General features: G+C 42.7%; 1 protein-coding gene across 5 annotated transcripts in view; it reads left to right on the plus strand.

The window, feature by feature from the left end:
* Positions 1 to 23,777, plus strand: part of faap100 (FA core complex associated protein 100) — a 50,997-nt gene that overhangs the window by 19,486 nt on the left and 7,734 nt on the right. For all 5 annotated transcript variants that reach the window (XR_013306188.1, XR_013306189.1, XR_013306187.1 and 2 more), the window contains exons 11-13: positions 21,319 to 21,448; positions 22,513 to 22,581; positions 22,666 to 22,835. The gene's annotated coding sequence lies outside the window, so the exon portion shown is untranslated. The remainder of the gene's footprint in view (positions 1 to 21,318; positions 21,449 to 22,512; positions 22,582 to 22,665; positions 22,836 to 23,777) is intronic.

The following is a 23,777-nucleotide window of genomic DNA, read 5'->3' on the forward strand; positions in this document are numbered from 1 at the left end:
CAAGGAGACGGAACTGGGAGGGAGGGAGGGGGGGCCGGCTTGAGAAGAACCCGCTAAAACCAGGTTGGGGGGGGGGGGGGGGGGGTGCAGACGGGAAGAAGGGGAAAGGAGACGATACGCTGTGGGGCCCAAATCTGAAAGGTGAATGCTGGATTGATGCTATGAAATTGCATGGGAGAAAAGTGGGAGTGACCGGGAGGGAGAATTCCAAATGACCGTTTTGGAGTTTACAGCCCACGGGCCTTTTCTCCCCCTATTAACTTGTATTCTGCCATTACTCGGGACGGCGGGAGAGCGTCTGGCACCCCGCGGCGTCCCGTTATACTCCTTGAGACATTTGTCCCCTGGTCCCCCACGACTGGCGTTTGCCCAAATTGTCGACTGAATGAAGCGGGAGATCAACTGCTTGTTTGTGTGGCTTCCTTTTTCTTGACGGCGGTAAATAGAAGCAATTTGGAGGTTGCTGAAATATGTCGACATTTGAATGAATTTGGTCGTTGTTTTTGTTTATGGCTTAACCAATATATATACAGTAATCCCTCGAATATCACGGTTCAGACATCATCGAAAAATCGCAAAGTAGGCTCACCCCTATTTAACTTTTTTTTTTCCTTCAGGACTGAGTGATAGTAGCAAAAGTGGCTCCCGCTTATGAGTTTAAGCGTGGATTTTCACATTTTTATGAACTTTAACAAAAAAAAAGAGCGGAAAAAATGGCGTAGTGAATTCATGATAAATAAATCGATAAGACGCGATCTGAATGGATGTATTTTTGCACCCAAATGTTGAGTTTTCTTTGTAATATATGTTCACTGTAGGTGTTTTTACGAGTCAACCATTCAAACCTGCCATTGTTTCATGTTTTCTGTGCCATTGACAGCGATAGCCATCCGAACCATTTGAACTCGGAGTGACGTTTTGCTTTCACTTGGCCGCCATTGTGTCGAAGGAGTTAATTCCGGGTTACATTTGAGACATGTGATGCAAAATATTTTGGGAAAGCAATCGTTTTGGGAATAAGAATAAGTAGAATTGGACGATTCTCACCATCGTTAGTACCCATGTTGACCGCTGAGGGGCGCTATCAGCCTTTTATTCCACCAGTTGTTTGCGTGGGGTTCTCTCTAGTAGTACTGTACATCTGTTGGAGGTGGTGGTGGCGACGTTGGTGGGGGGCGCTTGGGTAGACAGGACAGAAGATTGATGCTTGTTTCGTTACTCTTGGTGGCTGTGTGACTGCACAGAACAGCCCAGAGAAAGAGAAATCACTCCTTTTTAAATGGCTACATTTAATGCTCTGCTTTTTAATAAGGGAATTAGAAAAAAAAGCAAATCAAACTTGAAAACATCAAGGCAACTAAATAGGAGGTTGTCGCGCTTTGCACACCAGGAGCACGCACGCACGTACGCACGCACGTACGTCGGCGCCCACCAACGTGCGAATTGAATGTTCCGGCTTGTTCCTCGCCGCCGCCGCCGCCACCACCGCCAGCGCCACGCTCGCATTCCGCATGTGCTTTTAATCTCGGCGCTTCACTCGCATGCTAATTTGATTAGGATTGGCCGAAGCGTTCCAAAATTGCGAGGTCCGACCGACCGACCGACGGCCTTCTCGAGCGCTCTCTTTTCCCCGTTTCCCCCCAAACGAGTCCGGATGAAGCGTTCCGATTGGAAAAACAAAGCGCCTCTGGATCATTCATTAATTCACGTTGGGCCATTACAGTGGCGGCTTGTGTTTTATGGCCGGAGCGCTTCCTTTCCCGGGTGACAGGAAAGAGTTAATCGCAACGGACCAAACGTGATGAGTGAGGGAGTCGCTGACAAACAGGCAGCCAATGGCCGCCCAGATTAACACCTCGCCCCGACGCCATTGGTCCCCGGCCCGATATTCTCCTTTGGCAAATCAGAACCCACGTGGGGTGAAGAGCCCCTTCCCGCCGTTCATTGGCCGGCGCGTCCAAACGAAACCCCGCCCCGCCTGTCCATTGGCTACCTCGGCACACGGCGCCCCCTTTTCCGCTTGTTTGCGGTCCGCCGGGAAGGGAAAAATCCCTCCCGCGAGCTCCGCTAGCTCTCTTTCTCCATCTTTTTTTTCTTCTGGCGCTTCCTCGTCCCGCCGCCGCCGCCGCGCTCTCGCTCGCCATTCATCAAGGTGTCACGGCGAGGCTCTTTAACGGCGACAAAGTACTACCAAAAACACGACCGGCGCCTGCTATTTGACACCGAGTTCCCGCTTTCCGTTGACGTCCAGGTGTAAACCTCACCTGAGGAAGCCCCCGCCCCTTTTTAGCGGCCGATGAGTGGGTGACCTCACGCGCACGAGGTCACTAGAAGAGTAACGAAGGGACTTTCGAGCCACAGCGATTGGCTCATCCGTTCATCCATTTATTCCTTCTCGACTCCATTGATTTAGCTTCCTCGCATCCAATGAATTGACGTCATCCGTCTGTCCATTCATTTTCCATCCGTCTTTAAAGTCGTCAATTCATTGGCTCATCCTCTCATTGAAACGGCCATGTTTTGTAGCATTCACCCATTACATCCATTCCCGTGTTTACAAGTACGTATTAGTAAGTAGCACAGTACGACCCGTGCGAGCCAGCTCCAAATTCATTCCACCATCATCCATCCATCCATCCAATCCATCTCCCTGTGAATTCAATCCGTCAGTCATCATTGGTCACGCATCCTTCCACCCGTGCCTTTTGCTAATTACCAAAAATACCATACCATATTCGTTCATTCATTCAGCTGTGCGTTTTAGCAACTTCATTCCAACGTCCATATACAATGGTACCTCGACATACGATCGTAATCCGTTCCGACACTGAGATCGTATGTGGAGCTTTTTGTAACTCAAGCGAACGTTTCCCATTGAAATGAATTGAAAACAAATGAATTAGTTCCAACCCTCTGAAAAAACACGCAAAACAGGATATTGAATTGGAAAAAATGTTTTATTTCTTCCAATTCGCCATATATTGACAAAGTAATCAGTAACGAGTGGTTTAATAGTAATAAAATGTGTTTAATAGATGTAAAATTAGACGCATTTTGCAGAGGGGAGAGACAACGACACACACGAAGGGGGGGGGGGGTCTGTTTGGGGGCACTTTATCCACGGTACTCGTAAACAAACAAACAAATTTAAATGAACTTGGATAAATATATACAGACACACTCAAACATATGTTTGATGTAACTTTACACAAAACTGAATTCTAGTTTTGTCTTAATCTTTTGTTACCTTCGTTTTCCGGGTTAGCAGTTTGCCACGCCTCCACCCTCACGTTCGCTATGGATGGACTGTTTGCTGTTGTACTATTGCCTTCAAAATATTCCGAAAATGATGCACACATGTCCTCACAATAGGATAACGCACGACCACTTGGCAACGAGAAATAGTCTTTAAAGAACGATCGCGGGACCTTCTTTCCTTAGAAAGAATAACAGGAAAAGCAATAGTTGAGCTTCCCATGTATTGATTGTGGGTAATGAAGTTTTATTCTGAGAAAGGGTGCCATTGGCAATCGGTGTTGTGTGCATACTTCTTCTTTCTGGGTATACTTCATTACCCAGAAAGCCCTCTTTTTGCCCGCGCATGCATGTTGTGCGTTTCCTGGTCGAAACTCGTCTGAATAAATCGTTCAGTCCTCGTAGATATAGTAGTTATACACGAAAGAGATGCGGCAAAAAAGAGTGCGCTACAATGATAAAAAGCCTCTCATGTCATGGCCACCTGGCTTCGTCGCATCTGGAAATTTTAATTGTATCGCGAGCAAATTATTCGATCAAATTTTTTGTCATAACACGAGCATGTTGTATGACGAGCATGTTGTATCACGAGGTACCAATGTACTGTGCATTTGTTCCGGCATCCATCTTTCATCTCACCATCCCTATCCAATCCATTTTTTGATCCAGCCATCATTCATTCATTGATTCCCTTTCCCTCCTCCTATTTTACCATCTTTGGAATATTCCAACACTTTTTCCTATCACTCAACTCATTCATCCATCATCCACTGTAATGACCAATGACAAATAGTGACAGTACTCATCATTTTTTTGTAAAACATCCCACTGTAATATTATTGAGCTATATATACACTTAAAAAACAAGTATGCTCTTGGCTAGATATTCCTCATTTTATTCTATAACTAGATCTAGATCTAAATATTCCCTAAAAAAAGGGAGCAATTGTAAACATCGCACGAGAATAGATGGCAATAGATGGATTTATTTTCATTTTTATGGTCATACAACATTTGCACTATATGTAAATGAATAGACTTGATTTAAGTCTATTAAGCAGCAAAACCTTGTAACAGTTGACCTTTTCTAAGATTTACCAGTTTCAATGATATCCCATATTTATTGTTTGTTTGCTCGCTCTCGGTACGACGCTGCCCCGAAAGGCTTTAAACGTTGTTGCTATTTTAATCCAACGCAGGTTAGTTATTATCTTGTGTACACACGATAAAAAGGAGGACACCTCATAGGACTCCGGGGGCTCCACAAATGACGGTTAAACTGCACACCGCGTCATATTTACGTGCACGCCACGCACGATTCTGGCGACTTTTTAGCCTTAAAGATGGAACCTGTGACGATTTTGCCTTTTGAAACCGACAAATGAACTCGTCTGTCGCAAATTGATGTCCGTAGAAACCCGATCGGCGGCCATTGTTCTCCCGTCAAAATGTATTGGACGTTTAGCCACCCAACGTGGTCAAGTTAGTTTTCGTCTTTTAGCTATTTCAAGCATGTTGATTTTTGATGCGGTCAAAAATACTAACAATCAATAGGTTAAAAAAAAGAAGTAATTTGTATACACTTTTCTACTGTAGGAGTGCTTTTGCATTTATCATATTTGTCTTTTGCATTACTATTATTTAAACAAGTCAACATTTCCAATCATCAATTACTGTCATGCCCACGAGTCATTCACAGCAGTTGTACACGTATTTATGTAGTACACACGTGTCAAAGTGGTGGCCCGGGGGCCAAATCTGGCCCGCCGCATCATTTTGTATGGCCCGGGAAAGTCAATCATGAGTGCCGACTTTCTGTTTTAGGATCAAATTAAAATGAAGAGTATGTATATTAAATTTCCTAATTTTCCCCCTTTTAAATCAATAATTGTCATTTTTTAATCCATTTTTTCTGTTTTAGTTCAAAAATCATTTTGTAAAATCTAAAAATATATATATCAAAAAGCTAAAATAAACATTGTTTTAGATCTATAAAAACGGAATATTCAGGGCTTTTAATCCAGTTCTTTCAATCCATTTATAAAAAAAAAATCGAAATATTATATCTGAAATGGTCCGGCCCACGTAAAATCGAGTTGATGTTAACGCGGCCCGCAAACCAACCCCAGTCTGACACCCTTGATGTAGTCTATAAGTAAACATCCCATAGTTAGCCCTCGAACAGAAAAAAATGATGAATGAATGCTCATTTCTCATATTAAAAAAATACAGCCTGTTTTTGGAGGAATTGCGGTTTGTCGTTAATCTTTTTCCTCGTTTGCCACCAAATGATAACAACGTGACTTATTAGCCACGCCGCCCCTCCCTCCCCTTAGACCCCCTCCCAAAGTCCATCGCTTTGACTTCCGAGTCGGCGGTCCCGCGCCAACGCTTGCCCGTACCTGGCGTTCTAATCCCGCCTCGGCAAGACGCCTCGACCCTCGCCGGGCGGGGAGACCCCGGGGGCACCCCCCTACGTCTCTCGGGCGCTGGTTGTCGTGGCGATGGCGGCCCTAGCGCCGGTTGCCAGGGAAATGGGCGGCTGCCGTCTTGACCCGTCCCCCTCGCGCTGTCAGCCGTGTTATTGATGCACGCCGCCTTTCGGTATTGTTGGAGTGCGGGAGGGAGGGCGAAGAGGACAACGGTTAATGAGTTCAGGAGGTCCGGCGTCGTAGAAGGAATCCCCCCCAACCCGCCGCTCCTTCATTCCTCATGGGGCTCTGCCTTATGTGAGCGTGCATTAAGAATGGGGGTGTCTCGTTATCCATCATGCTAAAATGCACTTTGGCTCCCGCGCCCAAACCCTAAAAGCGGCGCGATGGCAAAACAGACTTTGGCACTTTTGGAAGGCGAAACGCAGAGATGCACCCGCCTCGCCTCCGAGCCACGCCTAAGATGGATAATGACCCATCGGCCAGTCGCTCGGACGCCGAAAAACACTGAGAGCAGGTGAGGGATGAAACGTGGACACGTGGTGGTCCAGGGAAAAAAACTGGGAGCCTTATCATAGCTTGAACAAAACAAAAAAGAAAAAAAACAATGGCTTATTCAAGTGCATATTCAGGCACTTGTTTTGCCAAATATTAAACTCGAGTTCCGCTGCCACCAAAAGTTGCTCTGCGGGGTCATTTCACCATTGATGAATTGGACCAATACATTTGTCACTCCTTTTTTAAATGATACAATTTGTGATTAATCTAGATAAGGGTGTCAGACTCGGGTTGGTTGGCGGGCCGCTTTAATGTCAACTTGATTTCACGTGGGCCGGACCATTTTAGATATGATATAATTAGATATTTTTTTATATAAATGGATTAAAAGAACTGTATTAAAAGCCCTGAATATTCAGTTTTTTTATAGATCTAAAACAATGTTTGTTTGAGCTTTTTTATATATTTTTAGATTTTACAAAATGATTTTTGAACTAAAAACAAAAAATGGATTAAAACAATTACATTTATTGATTTAAAAAGGGAAAAAATCAGGAAATTTAATATACATCTATACTCTTCATTTTAATTTGATCCTAAAACAGAAAGTCGCCACTCATCATTTACTTTCCCCGGCCCACACAAAATGATGCGACGGGCCAGATTTGGCCCCCGGGCCGCCACTTTGACACATGTGATCTCGAATATGCCTTCAATGGCATTGAATGAGTCGTTGATAGATTAACGCGTGGAATATTTAGCTGATTAATTGACGAATTTGACAATCGGCGGCCTTATTTAGCGATTTATCTTTCAATGGCTTTGAAACATGATCATTGGCACGAGCCAACCCATGATTCATTAGTCCGCCAATTCATTTTGCAATTAATTTGAGAAACCATTACAATCATCTGTCAAATATTCATCCAAATCTGATCTTAATCCACCAAGTATTCATTCCTACGGCGTTTAAAGCACGGAAAGATTGTTTGTTTTACATTAACTCGCTATATTAATGTCAATTAAAACCTCCAATCCATTTGCAACGGGACGGTTCGCAGCAGTTGGAACGAATTGGACGTCTATCGTCTACATCATTTTTTTTTTACAGCCATCAGGTGCTCGGAAAGTAAAAATAGAAAAATGGTCCTGAAATGTGCTTGAATGCGACCTTGAAAAGGCTGTAAGAAGCCTGTCTAATGGTCTGTATAGATGGATGAGCCCCAATTTGAATTCCAGCCTTCCATACGCACGTACTTTGCACGCACACAAAAGGAAGAGCGGCATGGATTAATGTCTTTGCCTCAACTATTTCATTTATTAGTGTCAGAGGCCTTTTGTGATGAGGGCATTTTTCAGGTTGCTAACCATTATTCCCTCAAGGCCTCGCCACGGCACCCTTTGTAACCTACGCTACATAGTATCCTCCTAATCACACCTACAGCCCGAGCAAATAGTGAGATAGGCTCCGCCTCCCCTCCCTCGGCGCCCCTATTTTGCACACATGAACAAAAGCCTCGACAGTTCCGAGTTTTTTTTTTTTTTTCTGCCCTTGGAAGTTGTTTTGCCGATGGAATCTGCCGAGTATACGACGACCACTCGAGAGGAAAAACAACAGCGTCGTGGTGTTCTTTTATCCTTTTTGCGACGTTAATCGTAGAAATAATGACCGATGGCTGGGGGCGTAACAATCCATCGATAGAAGGCGTCGAATAATTGGTGGAAAATCTACTATGAGAAGAATCAATATTCTATGGAATTAACACTTTGTTAAAATTTTTCCACTTTAATAATTTAATAAGGAATAAAATATATTTCTTAAAATAAATGTACTGTGTATACCTTATGTAAAATGAAAAACAAATGCTAAAAATTGTATTTAAAAAAAAGGAAATATTTAATATTTTCTCCTTTTTTTGTACAACAGGTTTTCCCTCCCCTTTTCTTATAGCAAAAATATTTTTAACAATCAAATACATAGATTAAACTGAATTTTTACATATAACTGGGAACAGTATTAAAACGAAATTCGAATGGGCTTTTTAAAAGTGCTAAACATCTATTTAAAAAAAGGAAATATTTAATGTTTTCCCCTTTTTTGTACAATTCCTAAGTGCTCCCTCCCCATTTTCTTCTCATAAAATATTTGTAATAATCAAATAAAAAGATAAAATAGAAAACCGGTAACAGTATTAAACCAAAATCTGAATGCGCGCAAGTCAAAATGGAATATTTTCTTGTAAAAGGCCGTTTTTTTAATTCGGTCACCTTAAAATGCGAGCACGAGTGTTTTTCCAAAGCGCTACGAACTGCAAGACAAGCCGTAAGTTAAACATACGCCGAGAATGTCATCAAACTGGCGGGCACTTTTGCCACCCCGCCGCTGGGGTCAGCCGCCGCTAACATTGCGTCTATTCAATAAAGACATTCACGTTTTTCCCCCGCACATAGTCCACCAAACGCGTGGGAAGACCACAAGAAATCCGATCTCATGAGGTCTTTTCCGTCTTTCTCTGGAAGGTTAAAATGGAGTCCACCGTGGTGACATCCATCAATTCAAGAGGAATCTTTTTAGCTGCTGATTCTAAAGTTGATTTTCTCGGGAGTATAAACACAACCATAAATATTATGACGGATTCCGGCGTTGTGAACGATCGGCTTTCATTGCATTGGTGGGGACTGGATTTTTTTCCCTTACAAACACCGTACGACTCGTACGAGTCGTACGGTGTTTGTAAGGTTTTTTTGGGGTTTGTAAGGGGAATCATAATCATTTATAAGGGCAGTTATCGGCAGAGGTTGACAGGTATGCGATCATCTAAATCCACATTGGGTCCAGTCATACTTTGCCTCTAAATTGTGTTGTGAAAAGTGCTGTAGAAAATGGATAAATGGCTATAATACCTTTATATTACTACTACCACTCTCGCCTTTGTGTCCTCGTCCTTAAATGCGTCCATTGGACATTCCCTAAGCTTTTTTCACCCCGCCTCTCCTTGTCTGAATTCAAACAATATTATTTATTCTTCCCTCTAAACTTCATCCATCTGACGGCTCGCGTTTCCGGCCAATTCATCCGGCGCCGACGCGGTGCGACGGAGGCGGCGAATAAACAAAGCGGGGGCGCCCAAGATCTTGTCTTTGGGTGAATGATGCTCGTTCATCACCTCCCCGACTCGCCCTCTGTATTTCTCTACTGGATGGCTGAAGATTTATCTTGAATTCTAATGGAGAGGAGGGAGGAATTATTAAATGTCACCTCCAGTTGGATGCCACCAAAGGCGAAGATGTCATCCGTGTTTGGTGGGCTAACTGCTTCGCGCCGCTATCGTCGCTAAATATTTTCGGCGGTCTAGAGTCGCTAAATGGCTTCCCTTTCTGCTCGCGAGTCCCTATTAAAGCAGGATTTTGGAAGATGGAATAATTTGGGTCTGAAATGTCTGAAAGGAGGAAGCCCCGCCCCCACAAACTGTTCTGGTGGCACCCCACCTCAACATTAGCAATTAGGTGGAAAAGCATAATGGATGGTTATTTGCTGTGTTTTCCTGTCAAGCCATTGAATTAGCGCCTCCAAAAGTGAGTGCGTGATCATTTTATGGGGTCTTAGCAGAGTCATAAAACATAGTTAGAAATGGTTTCAATCCTGTTAAGAAAACGCCACCTGAGCGCAGGCCGGTGGATAAATCAAAATGACCAGCGCTCGTCTCCAACGGCCCAATCGCGGATTGTCTTTGGCTCCAACGTCAGCGAGAAGTTCGAAAAAGTGTGTTTGGCTTTACAATATTTGGATTTCCCCCCTTTTTCGCATTGCTTCCCAACTTTTAATGAAAGCCTATTTGAACACTTCATGCTTTTTGGGCGACGTCAAATGGTACTTGGAGGTTTCGTCGAAAGACGTTTGGTCCCCGGACGTTTGGTCGACCGGGCGTTTGGTAGAACGGACGTTTGGTCGCCGGGTTCGCTCGCTGTCAAATTATGAAAGAGTTTACTGTTGATATTTTGATATTAGATATTTAGATACTTGGTTGCCAGGTTGTTACTGTTGAAACCAGCTCTCAAAATTATAATCATGAGAGAGAGTTTAATATCTAAATATCTAATATCAAAATATCAACAGTAAACACTGTCATAATTTGACAGCGAGCGAACCCAGCGACCAAACGTCCGTTCTACCAAACGTCCGGGGACCAAACGTCTTTCGACGGTCACGATGTAAAATGGTGGCAAGATCCTTTTGAATGGGATTGCTTTATTCACACTGGCGTAAACGTACAATCCACTCCCTTCCGTCTTTGTACTATTAAGATGGCGACATGCTCCAATGCTCGCCAGCTTAATTGTGCTAATGTTTGACTTGACACAATCTTTCAGAACTGTCATCTCCCCCCAATATGAAGCCCAGTTGCATTACACGGGTCTCAGCTAACCCGTGGCCCAATCCACATGCACGTCCATGTACTCATCGCTTGCAATTTTTGCTTGTGAATGAAACCGATTCAAATACTTACCATTTATTTTTCATCAAAGTAACATTAGATGATGAAGTACCGCGTCCCCAGACCACATTTTAATGGCTGACTTGCTACTGTAACAACTACAAGTCACGGCCCAACCTCCAAATCAAGCCTCACCGAGTACCGCTTTATGTCAACCATAATTTTGACGCGGAAGCGTTGATACCACGGCATGACCGTGCGTGCATATATACGTGGGCCGGCGAATAAAGACACGTTTGTCTATTCGCCGTCGGTGAGCAGCCGCTTGAAAAATGGGAACTCGCTGTCCCCGAGCTCATTTTAAAAACAAGTCCGCAATAGTTATTTGGTTTCAGTCACTGATCACACCTCATCAACTCTTATTGTGAATACGAGAAGAAGATTTTTTCTTAGCGTGTCCGCTAGACAGCTGAGCATGAGTCAACATTTGGGGAAATAAAAAGCACATAGTACACTCGTGACGTGTCCAATGGAGCCCACTCGACCGGAGCTGATGAATCCGGCGATAAAGAGGGTGTTGTACGTGTGTGTATTTGTGTGTGTGTGTGTATTTTTGGTCATGTCAGTCATCTGGTTTCCGCTGGTCCACTGCAGGAATTTCAAAATGGTGAAATGGAGGTTCATAGTGAGTGTCTTGTAAACATGTCAAGTCCACATTTGTTGTGGATTCCTCCTGACAAGTCACTTTTATTTGACTATAGCATTGAGTTTTAATACTCTGCGTACTATGAGATTGCCTATGATTGGTCTTTTTTTCGCGTGCTGTGGTTTTTTTGTTGTTGGTCTATCTCTCAAATCTTGCCAGTTACAATAAGGCTTGTTTCAAATAGGAAATTGCAGCCATTTTTTCTTGACGTCGATTGTTTTGCTCCATTTACCAGCAGTCATGTCATTGTTGTTTGCGATTCTTACCAGCGACATAAGTCTCTTGCGGGGGTGTGCAAACTTTTCCCACTCAAAATCTTTCCACTTTTTTGTTTAACCAATCCAGTTTTGCTGCAATGAAGTCGTTCATTATTTTAATCGCAGTTAAAGTTTTCAATCATTGCTCAGCCTTAATATATTAATGTTAACAACGACCGAAAGAAAACTTTGCAGAACAAAGAGAATTTGCATTTGTTTAAGCGACCGTTTCAGCGACGAGTTAAAGCTGAGAAGGACGACAAAATATAGGCTGAATTAAAGCTTCTTATGTGGCAATAGTTCATGATATTTCCTCATTTTCTGCCTGCCCAACAAAAGTGGGCTGGAGTTAGCCCACGTGCCGTAGCGTAGACGCGTCTGGTCCACGCTACCTCATGTTGGTTAGTGTCCAAGCATTTAATTTGAAGCTGATAAAAAATTGAAACCACGTGTGCGTTCAATGGAGACCCAAATGATCAAGCTCCGTCCTTTTTTTTTTTTTTTCAACCACTCATCTGGAAAACGCTCTGAAAATGATTCTGCCACAAACGCCGCTGTGGTCAAAACAGCCCGCAAACTCCTGTAATAGAAAACCACAATTAGAAGTCTTTTCAAGAGGCGACAAGCTAACGTTTGCTGTACTTTGACACATTTGGCCTCAAGGCGCCGACTCGATATTCAACAGTGTGTCGCCTCGAGTCACGAAAAGCTCTTTCAACGTTGATTTCGTGAATCCGATATCCTTCTTAAAAGAGAAAGCATCACCTTTATCACATGCGGGCGGCCCTGCTCCAAAGAATCCCGTTAAATAGATTGAAGCGCAGAATTGGAGCAAACCATAAATAAATGCCATTATTTCTAGGCGGATGACCGCTCTTAGTGGGGGCAGACATTTTTATCAATGTTGGTATTTTAGCCCGTCCAATGAGATCATTCCAGATAGCCATTCATTCTCATAACATGTACCAAGTCGTTCTTGAGTATTCCTGTTTGTATGGGTTATAATTGATGTCAAATTTTGCGCATGTTGTCTGCCCTTTTAGAGTTTTGCAATGATGCTTATTTTCCTTATTTGGACCATTTTTATTTTTTTTAACGATCTGAGTCTACTGAATGAATCATTTGTGGATATCTTTGAAATTGAATCGATGCTCCAAATTGGCAAATTGGACCGCCACGTGCGACTTTTGAAGCCAAATTGAATCGGTCACATGGCAAAAGTAGGACTCGTACTTCAACGTCATGTCGCTGAAAGCCTTGCTGGTAAAGTGAACCTCCTATTTAGTCACCAGTGAAAATGTTTCAAGATAGGAGCTGTTGCAAAGCCTTTGTTCGGTGCATTCGCTGATGGCTCCGAGTCTATTGTGGTGGTGGTGGTGGTGGTCTCGGTCTCCTCCCCCACCTGAGGCGCCGCGACGCCTTGGAACAAAGAGCCGCGTATTGTTTTTCTTATTCTAATGCTCTCCGTATTTAACTCATTAGCCTCTCCACTCCATGTCACTGAAACGTGATTTATTTATTTATTTTTTTGGGGGGGGGGCATGGATGGCGTTAATGGTAGAATAAGATGCAGTCAAATTTGTCGATTCATTGAAACAATTCAGTAGATTTGTCTCTCAACTCTTGAGATGAATCCACCAATTCTATTGGTTCTACAAAAACATAGCACAAACTGGACGGTCACGTTTTACACAAACTCACATCATCAGTTTGTTTGAACCGGGAGGGACCCTCTCGTGGTTTTAAATGGATTGGACGCCAGCCTTGATTTGGTTTGTCATTTTGGCCTTGAGTTGGTTTGTCATTTTTCCCAGCTAGCTTGTGAGCTCTTGCGCCGTTTCTTATCGATTTCTTTGTTGGAGCTTTTAAGACATTTGCATACCTGTCAACCTCTGCCGATAACTGCCCTTATAAATGATTATGATTCCCCTTACAAACCCCCCAAAAACCTTACAGACACCGTACGACTCGTATGAGTCGTACGGTGTCTGTAAGGTTTTTGGGGGGTTTGTAAGGGGAATCATAATCATTTATAAGGGCAGTTATCGGCAGAGGTTGACAGGTATGCATTTGTGTAGGGATCCCACATTGGTGCTGCATCTAAAACCAAGGCAAATATTCATGATCTTTCCAAAATGCAAATTTGTTTGCTCAAATGGCAAGGAATCCAATTTTCGAGCAGGAACAAGTCATCAACCCCTCCTTTCCAATTCTCTTTTTGACTAAACATCACGTTAGGAGACTTTTTAAACAGGCAGTGTGTCCGGTCTGGGAGAAAAAAGGGGGTTGTTGGGGGGAGGTTCTTTGCCATCAGGTGTTTTATGTGTGTGTGTGTGTGTGTGAAGATATCTCCAAACATTTGCACCCTGTAGATAACACACGCCGGGAAGAGTAGGACGGGGGAGGCGGTGGTGGACTCCTCTCTTGGAGTGTGTTTCCTCAGGACCACCTAAGCCTCCTAATCAAGATATTCCCAATCTTGTGGGGGTCTGACAGTAAGAAAGAGTCAGGAGATAAAAGGCAGGCTGGATGCTAGCCCCCACTGCATCCCCCCTTCCCCATCCCTAGACCAGGGCCTGCATCGGGAGTAATGAGCACGCCGCGTCGTGTCTCCGCCACGGACTGCTCCGACGCTGTGATGCTGCATTAATTGCACGCGGAGTCCTCGCTTAATAACGCGGCGGCGACACGTCAACTCAATCACGCGCCCTCCGCCGCATTCGCCTTTTGTAATTTGGCTTTTAAATGAAATAAACGAGCTATCTGGGAGATCTCAGGGATTACAGTTATCATTAGGTTCCCCCCCTCGAGCCGCCAACGCCGGGCCCCGATTGGTTGATGACTTTCCGGTGAGTGGCACTCGTCCTATGGGGTCGTCTGGCGTGAGCCCGACGCGAGAGGCTAATGAGGCGCAATTACAATGTGCGGCTCGCCCACTGTTCCCGTGACCGCCCCTTCGCCCAGTCATTCATGCGCCCACATCTTACCAGCGTATTAAAGCTAGATGAAATTTTATTTAAAAAAAAAACAAAACAGGATTATTAGAGAAATTTGAATAATTATTCAATCACGGCAACTAGTCCTTCATTTCCATGGCGCAAAATGCTAACGCTGATTCAAATTGTGCTATTTTTTAGGCTGCCACATTTCCACGTCTCCCGAACAGGTACCAAATATGAATAATTCAGTAAAAGTACATGTACAAAAAAGACCGATAAAATGATTTAACTCCTTTTCTAAGTACGACACGGGTGTCCAAACTGCGGCCCACCGTCCACCTGCTGCACTGTTTGTATTGGTCCGGCAACTTAGGAAAAAAAAGAAAGAAAAAGAAACATGGCCCACAAAAGAATCTTACATGCCGCTTTAACGTCAACTTGATTTCACGTGGGCCGGACCATTTTAGATATAATATTTAGATTTTTTTTAAACAAATGGATTAAAAGTACTGGATTAAAAGCCCTGAATATTCAGTTTTTTATATAGATCTAAAACAATGTTTATTTTAGCTTTTTTTATATATTTTTAGATTTTACAAAATGATTTTTGAACTAAAAAAAACAGAAAAAATGGATTAAAAAATTGCAATTATTGATTTAAAAGGGGGAAATCAGGAAATTTGATATACATCATATTTAGATTTTTTTAACAAATGGATTAAAAGTACTGGATTAAAATCCCTGAATATTCAGTTTTTTTATAGATCCAAAACAATGTTTATTTTAGCTTTTTTATATATTTTTAGATTTTACAAAATTATTTTTGAACTAAAAAAACAGAAAAAATAGATTAAAAATTGCAATTATTGATTTAAAAGGGGGAAATCAGGAAATTTAATATACATCTATACTCTTCATTTTAATTTAATCCTAAAACAGAAAGTCGGCACACATGATTGACTTTCCCGGGTCACACAAAATGATGCGGCGGGCCAGATTTGGCCCCCGGGCCGCCACTTTGACACAAGTGGTCTAGATTCTCTCTATATTTATCAGATTTAAACATTTAGTGATTGTGATTTCAGTCTAAATTTTTCCATATCAATCCCCACCCCTCCCCAAAAGTTAGCGATAATTCACTGCCATTCCAATCTGAACCACATTGGACTTGCATCTCCGTCAATGGCAGCCATAGAGTTGAAGAGCCCCATTTTTTACATTGAAATCCCAGGCGTCTGCCTCCATTGTGTGCCCGATTTTTGCCTCCCCCGCCCGCCATCTTGCGCAAGCTCTATACTTAAGCATGTACAAAGAAGGTGTCAATTAGACGGACTAATTAATGACAAATGGAAGTCCATCCTTTCTGTCCATCCTCAAAGGAAAGCTGAAGAGGCTTTCCGAGTGCGGCACATCTGAGAGAAGGAATCCTCGGCGGCCTTCTCTCTCCTCTTCCCAAAGCGCCTCCCTCCCTCCCCCCTTCTCCCATTGTCTTCCACCTCGCCAAAATAATCTCACTTTGTCTTTTTTCCACCTCTTCATGCAACCCCCCCAAAGCGCTTTCTACCTCTCGCCCCCCCGCCGTCCATGTTTTCCCTCCATCGGAGGCCCCGTCATGCTTTTCTTCCTCTTAGCGTTTTTCCCCTTTTGTCTCCCGCCTTTCGTGTCAGGTGACGTGCGCACTTTCTCCACCAGGCGATCGGACGCCGCGTACCGATCCCGTCGCGTTGTCGTAGACATTTGGGCAAAAAAACGCCGGGGAAATATGCAAAGTGTAACGCGCTGTAAGGGGATTGGTTATTTCCTCGCTCGGGCGTAAAAATGCGGCGGCTGACGATTTTTGGGCTTGTTTATTCGGGTAACAAGTCGAGGAGGGCCTGTTGTATTTTACAGTGGGATTTATTGATTCGTTATGAAACATTTCGTCTTTTACGTCTATACTTTGAATCAGGCAAAGTCACGGACATTTCGCACGCGCCACCGACTCGGCTCATTGGCTGCCGTTAGCGTCCTATCTGTTTCGACTGGGAGGGATGGCAACGATCATTCAACGAAAATTGTGGGTGAATACAGATGATCGAATAAAACCACAATTTGTTTCGTAAGTAGAGGTACTACTGTACTTTAAGAACTTGTCACACAAAATCGTGATTAATTAAACTTCAGTCCACTGTGATGCTACTTGCCAAATTTAATGACATTCCAAACGGTATGTTACGGTGCAAATCTCAGCAAGTAAAACAAGTCGAGGTAGGTCATATCACGGCCCGGCCAGTCAGCAGTTCCTGACGTTTTAACAAACATGGGAGGGATGGGGTGTGGGGAGGGGGATCTGAGCAGAGAGGGGGTATTTAGGGAGAGATAGAGAAGATGAATGATGGCGAGAAAGACGGATGTGTAAAAAGAGAAGGCCGCCGGCGTCCGCGGATGAGCGCTTCTTTGCGTACGCGCCAATGATACGGGGTGTTTATTTTTATTTATTTTTTGGGGGGATTTTCTTACCGTTTGATGGACAGCATAAAGCCGCGCTTGTAAAAACAGCCGTGCAAAAATGTTCCGCGTGCCAAAGGACACGCGGGCGTCGACACGCGCGTCCACGTAAACTTACACACAATAAACGGGAGGTGTGGAGTTGCGCTATTATTTACGAGGGGGCGTGCGTACGGGTGAGCAGTCACTGGGTGGAAGGGCAACGTGGGGGAATTCAAGTACTTTGCTGCTTTTGCAATGTTTTGGAGATGTGGAAATGTAGCAATCTTCCGTAAGGGCTCGTTAAAGGCACAGTACCATTTTTGAATTTTGAAAGAGGAACTGTCTGGGCTTCACTCATTGGCTGCCATTGTTGGCAATCCAGTTTAGTACAACCTCCTTCACACAGTTGTAGCTTGTGTGCAAAATTATTATTTTTGCATGACTTTTCTCTGGCTTGCTCCCAAAGACCCAAACCATGCATGCTAGGCTATCCGTTTGAATACCGTATTTTCACGACTATACGGCGCATCGCAATCTGTTGTTTGTCTCTGCGATTGGCTGTCCACCAATTCAGGGTGTTGTCCCTCGCCCTGTGCCTGTTGTTAGCTGAGATAGGCTCCAGCGCCCTCCCCCACGACCCTCGGTCGGCTCGGAAAATGAACGAATGAATGTCCGGGGCTCCGTACGAAGTGACTGGTGGTGTGAGGAGAGGTCGATTAAAAGTCCAGATAGCCAAATGCACACACAGCCTGTCACTGATGGATAATGCAGAATGAGACAAGGCCAGCGAGCACTTATACAAATTACTTGAGCAAAACACCTCCATAAAACAGGCCTCTTGCTCTTGTCCGGCCCTAACATACAGAGTGGTAGTGACTCATGGGAAATGAAGGCATCATCTTTCCAGCCACCGCAACCGGAGGGCCTTTTTTCGTGTGTGTGTGTGTGTGTGCGTAATTTGGGAGCGCAAGCACTCAGCGGCCTCTCCGTCGTAATAAGTAGCCGCCACTCAAAAAAAGGCCTCCAACTTGCAGCTCATTGCAACACGCATGTCATTTCCACACCGTTTGCTAAATTGAGGGAAAGTGGACTGGGACAAATGTTGAAACTGAAACAGCAGAGCTGAAAAAAAGAAAATCAGAAGGGAAACACATGTCGTATTACACGGAATGAAGAGAGCGAGGAAGGCGGAGTGTGTGTGTGTGCGTGTGTGTGTGTGTTTGTTGGGTCAGACAGAGAGGAGACGTCTTGTCATGACTAAAAGAGGGCCATGAAAAGATGGACAAAGGAGACGTCCCGAGGGACCGTGCGCTCATTCCGCGCGGCAGCCGCTTCGTCGCCATAGCAACTGTATGTGTGTACGTTGGGGACCGACATGTTATGGGGGGGGGGGGGGGGAGAAAATGTGTAGGTGCCTCCTGCTGCGTTAGCAAGAATACTTTGAAAGCGGCTAGCGTGGCATTCCACGTCATCGCGCGGGTGTTTTACACACAGGACGTGTCTGGAGAAGGGGAGATCTTATCATGGGAAAGCGACACGCACACACGCACGAGCTTGACGAGCGATCTGCCGAATGGCGTGATTGATGAAGAAAGCTCTGATGAGCACTCGATGAGATGAAAGCGTGAGGAGCCGACACACATACACTTAGGTTTTGTCCACGCTCGAAGCACAAAGATGGGATTTAGTGGTCGGATGTTGATGCTCGCACCTGGAGGCCAAGGGAGTTTGGTTCATAGAGGGGCCACCAGAAAAGGTTCAAATGTAGATTTCAATTACAGGAAGACTTTTGCCTAAGCAGACAAATTCAAAGCATTGGCCATATTTTAGACATGTGATTGAATTTAGGGGCAGATGATCTTTTCGATTCATTCTGCTTGCAGTTTGTTTCTTTTAATGATGTTTTTTTATACTGTGCAAAATGTGAAAGGGGAAATATTGGTTCTGTCAGTCAATGGCAAATGATTTATTCCAAATTAAAATTGTAAATGTAGGAATTTGAAAATTAGATCATCTTCATGTATTCAGTCATTATGTAGATCAAGGGTGTCAGACTCGGGTTGGTTCGCGGGCCGCTTTAACGTCAACTTGATTTCACGTGGGCCGGACCAGTTTAGATAGAATATTTAGAATTTTTTTTAATAAATGGATTAAAAGAACTGGATTAAAAGCCCTGAATATTCAGTTTTTTATAGATCTAAAACAATGTTTATTTTAGCTTTTTTTAAATATATTTTTAGATTTTACAAAATGATTTTTGAACTAAAAACACAGAAAAAATGGATTAAAACATGACAATTATTGATTTAAAAGGGGGAAAATCAGGAAATTTAATATACATCTATACTCTTCATTTTAATTTGATCCTAAAACAGAAAGTCGGCACTCATGATTTACTTTCCCGGGCCATACAAAATGATGCGCCGGGCCAGATTTGGCCCGCGACCCACCGCTTTGACACCTGTGATGTAGATCATTTCTTAGTTGATTGTCAATGATTAAATACATTTAAGAAAAAAGTGAATTAAATCATTGAAATTTTTGCAGGCAAATATTATTGAACCATTTTTTATTGGTAATAATTATTTTAAAAAAAAACCTTACTGTAAATACATTTACTGTATCTAAATATAAATAAGGGAAATCATAAACGCACCTTCTGCAAGATTGTTTTTTAATGTCTGTTTCGGCGATTGCGCGACATGCTAATCCCGCGTTCCTTTTAGCTACGTCTCGTCACTTGTTCTATATTTGTTGGCATCCATCTTCATGTCAGCGCAGGTGTCTTGACACAACATAGAAGTTTTTCCCACAAGACCCTTTGCCGAAAAACTGTGGAGAAGCGCCTCCGTCAACGCATAGGCTCCTAATTGCAAAGATGCTATTTGTCACCATGGCAACACAAGTTGACATCCGCCCGCTTTGAATGGCGCTAACGCAATCAATACCTTGTTAATTGCCTTAAAGCTACAATAAAGTCTCATTTTGAAAAGCGCGGAGGTCAACGAGTCGCGCCAAGAATCTCATTAAATAGGTTTCTTTTCACCAGACAAGGTCTACGCGCTTTTCCTCTTAGGTGCATTGTGACCGGGGACGCCAGCTCAAATGTATGAAAAGGTGATATTTCGCCACATTTTAACCTTCCCGCGTGTTGGCGTCCGCGTGATCAATATGGCAGACTTTTTCAAAAGATAGTTTTAGAAAATTGGGATGTCTTGGCCAGCATATTTTGTGAATCTGCCCATATAATTGTCATTTTCTTAACTTTCTTGCTCTATTTATCTTTCCTGCAATGTTTGTTTCACAAGTGTAAATATCAATATATAGAATGTATTTTTTTGCAATATATATATCTCTGCATTTTTTAGAATTTCGATGAGATTAGATTAAACTTTATTCGTCCCGTACTCTGGAAATTCACTTTGTTGCAGTAATGTGTAAGAAATTACATTGCGTTCTATTGATGGTGATTTTTCTCTACTTTTATAAGCTAGCTGAACATATTCTCTTTGTTCTGCAAAGTTTAGCATATACCGTATTTTCACGACTAAATGGCGCATCGTATTTTAAGCCGGGCCTGTGTTGTTCTTTCCATGCTTCATATTTTGCCCTTGAATACGTACAGTATGTAACGGGTCAAGACGCAGAAGAAGAAAAAATCCCATTTTCAAAACATAATGGATGTTGGCCTTGTCCTCATATCGAAGAACACGACATCCAATCAACCAAAGAGTTCTAATTTATATTCGTGTACCGAAACCTAGCAATAAGTCAGAGCGACTTTTTACTCAGGCGCATCCACAGATAAGACGGATACTAGTGACGAGCTTGCGCGGGCTCAAATGAACGATAGATGATGCGTTGCAGTGTGTGCGTGTGTGTGTGTGTGTGTGTGTGATCTTCTTACAGCTTCTCTTGAGTGACCTGAGCGTACCCCGACTCACTATTACACACATTGAAAGTATCTGCAAATACGTGGCGCATCCCAGAGCAGCTGGTCACCATTTATTTACCTCTGACAGGTTCAACCCGCATCTAAATGGAGAGCTTTCTCTGTCTCTCTTTGGACACGACACACACACACACACACACACGACACACACACACACACTTTAGTATTCCAGGCCCCCCCCCGTCCACATTTCACCACACAGACAAAAATGACAGAGCAGGTGATTGATAACCTATGGACTCATTCGGCGAGGCTCCTGAAAGAAAACACCACAAAGCAAACGGCCGCACCTTCCTCTGACTCGACGGGCACGTTGGCGCTTTGCAAACAAGTCGGATGTACTCACTTTTTTTGTTTTTTTTTTTGTTTTTCAGAATGGCGCTCCCACAAGTGTGTCACGTGACTCGGCTCAAGTCAGACTTAGGCCGCCGGGTTCAAGACACGGTTCAACCTCTGGCGTGCAAGTCACCTCAAGATGAAAATAGAGTGGATCCCCTTTACTGGGTAATTTTTTTTTTCATCTGCAAGTTCTTTTTTTTTTCAAATCAATTTTTTAAGCACTTTGTTTTTGCTCCAATTCTCAATCAATCAACAATTTCCCTCTATCAATTCATACTAAAAGTGTACATTAGTTCTAACATCATGATTTCTTTTCGGTTTTGGTATTTTTATTTGTTTTAATTATATATTTTTTTATTTTGCCATTTTTCTCCCACTTGCAATTTGGCCTTTATTTTGTTTTTAAGCACTTTTATTTTCCCTCCAATTCGCAATTAACCAACAATTTCCCTCTATCAACTCATACTAAAAGTGTACATTAGTTTTAACGTCATGGTTTCTTTTCAGTTTTGGTATTTTTATTTTTTTAAATTATTATATTTTTTTTATTTTGCCATTTTTCTCCCACTTGCAATTTGGCCTTTATTTTTTTAAGCACTTTTATTTTGCTTCAATTCTCAATCAACCAACAATTCCCCTCTATCAACTCATACCAAAAGTGTACATTAGTTTTAACGTCATGATTTCTTTTCGGTTTGGGTATTTTTATTTATTTAATTATTATTATTATTTTATTTTGCCGTTTTTCTCCCAATTGCAATTTGGCCTTTATTTTGAACAACGATTGGCTCCCGGATTGGACGCCAGCCGGGGAGTTCAACAAGTGCCCTGTCATTGTTAAAAAATAAATAAATAAATAAAGACAATTTGCGCAGGGAAGAGCTCATTTTGACTCCAAACTGTGGCATAAAAACTCCCGTCGTGACGGCCCACTGTGAAAGGTGTCTTACCATTACAACCCCCCCACCCTTAAAGATACCAATACCCGAAGACTCCCATAGAAATGCGCCCGAGGCATGTTTGCTCTCAAACCCCCGTCTCATTAACCTGGAGGGCACCCTCACGGCCCCCCGCCTTTCCTTTACCTTTCCCAGCCTCCCATTGTGCCCCTATCTCCCGCAGCATTCTGGGTAAAGTAGTCTAACAATGTCACGCCAGATAAGCTCAATGCAATCCCGCCGATAAGAAGTCAAAGACCCCCACTTAACATCTGTGTGTGTGTTTTCAAGGTGCCGCACAAAGCGCATGCTGGCGGATCCCCGTAATAACAAGCTAAGTAGCTAAACCAAGACAAAAAGGTGAGTAAACATACAAGCATGTGATTTTTTTTTCAACTATCGCTAAGGCTCATTAGCTATGTTTTTTGTGCCCCCCCCTTAAAGAAAAAATATTGAGTCACCCGTGATTTCCTTTGACAAAGAGCAGTGGAAAGGATTTTGAAGGAGAGGCAATCCAATAGAAGTTTACAGCCGGTGTTAAAACAACACCGTCCAGCTGTCTCAATGCGGCGGTGGTGGGCGCACGGCGAGCAGACTGCAATTTGAGGTCAAAGGTAAATCCTCCATCCAGACATTAATGTTACAATAAGGCGCGTCGCAAAGGCTTTGGTTACAGATCCATAAAAAAAGGTGTGAATATGTCACAGGAAGTCTCAAATAAAAATAGGAGCAAATTGGCTCACCTTGTCCCAGCAACTCCACACCCTGCTGGGGATCATCTTAACGCCCCTCCCAGCGCTTACACGCAAAGATCAATTTAAAATATAGCCAAGAAGGGCACAATAGCTTCCTGACTTTGAAGTTTCAGAACATAGATTCAAATACGTAAAGGAACGCCGTGTAAAACCTCAAATCAGCACTCGGTTTAGAGCAAAGGTGTCAAAGTGGCGGCCCGGGGGCCAAATCTGGCCCGCCGCATCATTTTGTGTGGCCCGGGAAAGTAAATTATGAGTGCCGACTTTGTTTTAGGATCAAATTAAAATGAAGAGTATAGATGTATATTAAATTTTCGGATTCTCCTCCTTTTAAATCAATAATTGTCATTTTTTTAATCCATTTTTTCTGTGTTTTTAGTTCAAAAATCATTTTGTAAAATCTATAAATATATTTAAAAAACCTAAAATAAACATTGTTTTAGATTTGTAAAAACTGAATATTCAGGGCTTTTAATCCAGTTCTTTTAATCCATTTATTTAAAAAAAATCTAAATATTATATCTAAAATGGTCCAGCCCAAGAGTATAGATGTATATTAAATTTCCTGATTTTCCCCCTTTTAAATCAATAATTGTAATTTTTATTTTTTTCTGTGTTTTTAGTTCAAAAATAATTTTGTAAAATCTAAAAACATATTTTAAAAAAAGCTCAAATAAACATTGTTTTATATCTATAAAAAAACGGAATATTCAGGCCTTTTAATCCATTTATAAAAAAATAAAAAATCTAAATATTATATCTAAAATGGTCCGGCCCACGTGAAATCAAGTTGACGTTAAA

Source organism: Stigmatopora argus, chromosome 18 (assembly GCF_051989625.1).
Source record: "Stigmatopora argus isolate UIUO_Sarg chromosome 18, RoL_Sarg_1.0, whole genome shotgun sequence".
Classification (NCBI taxonomy): domain Eukaryota; kingdom Metazoa; phylum Chordata; class Actinopteri; order Syngnathiformes; family Syngnathidae; genus Stigmatopora; species Stigmatopora argus.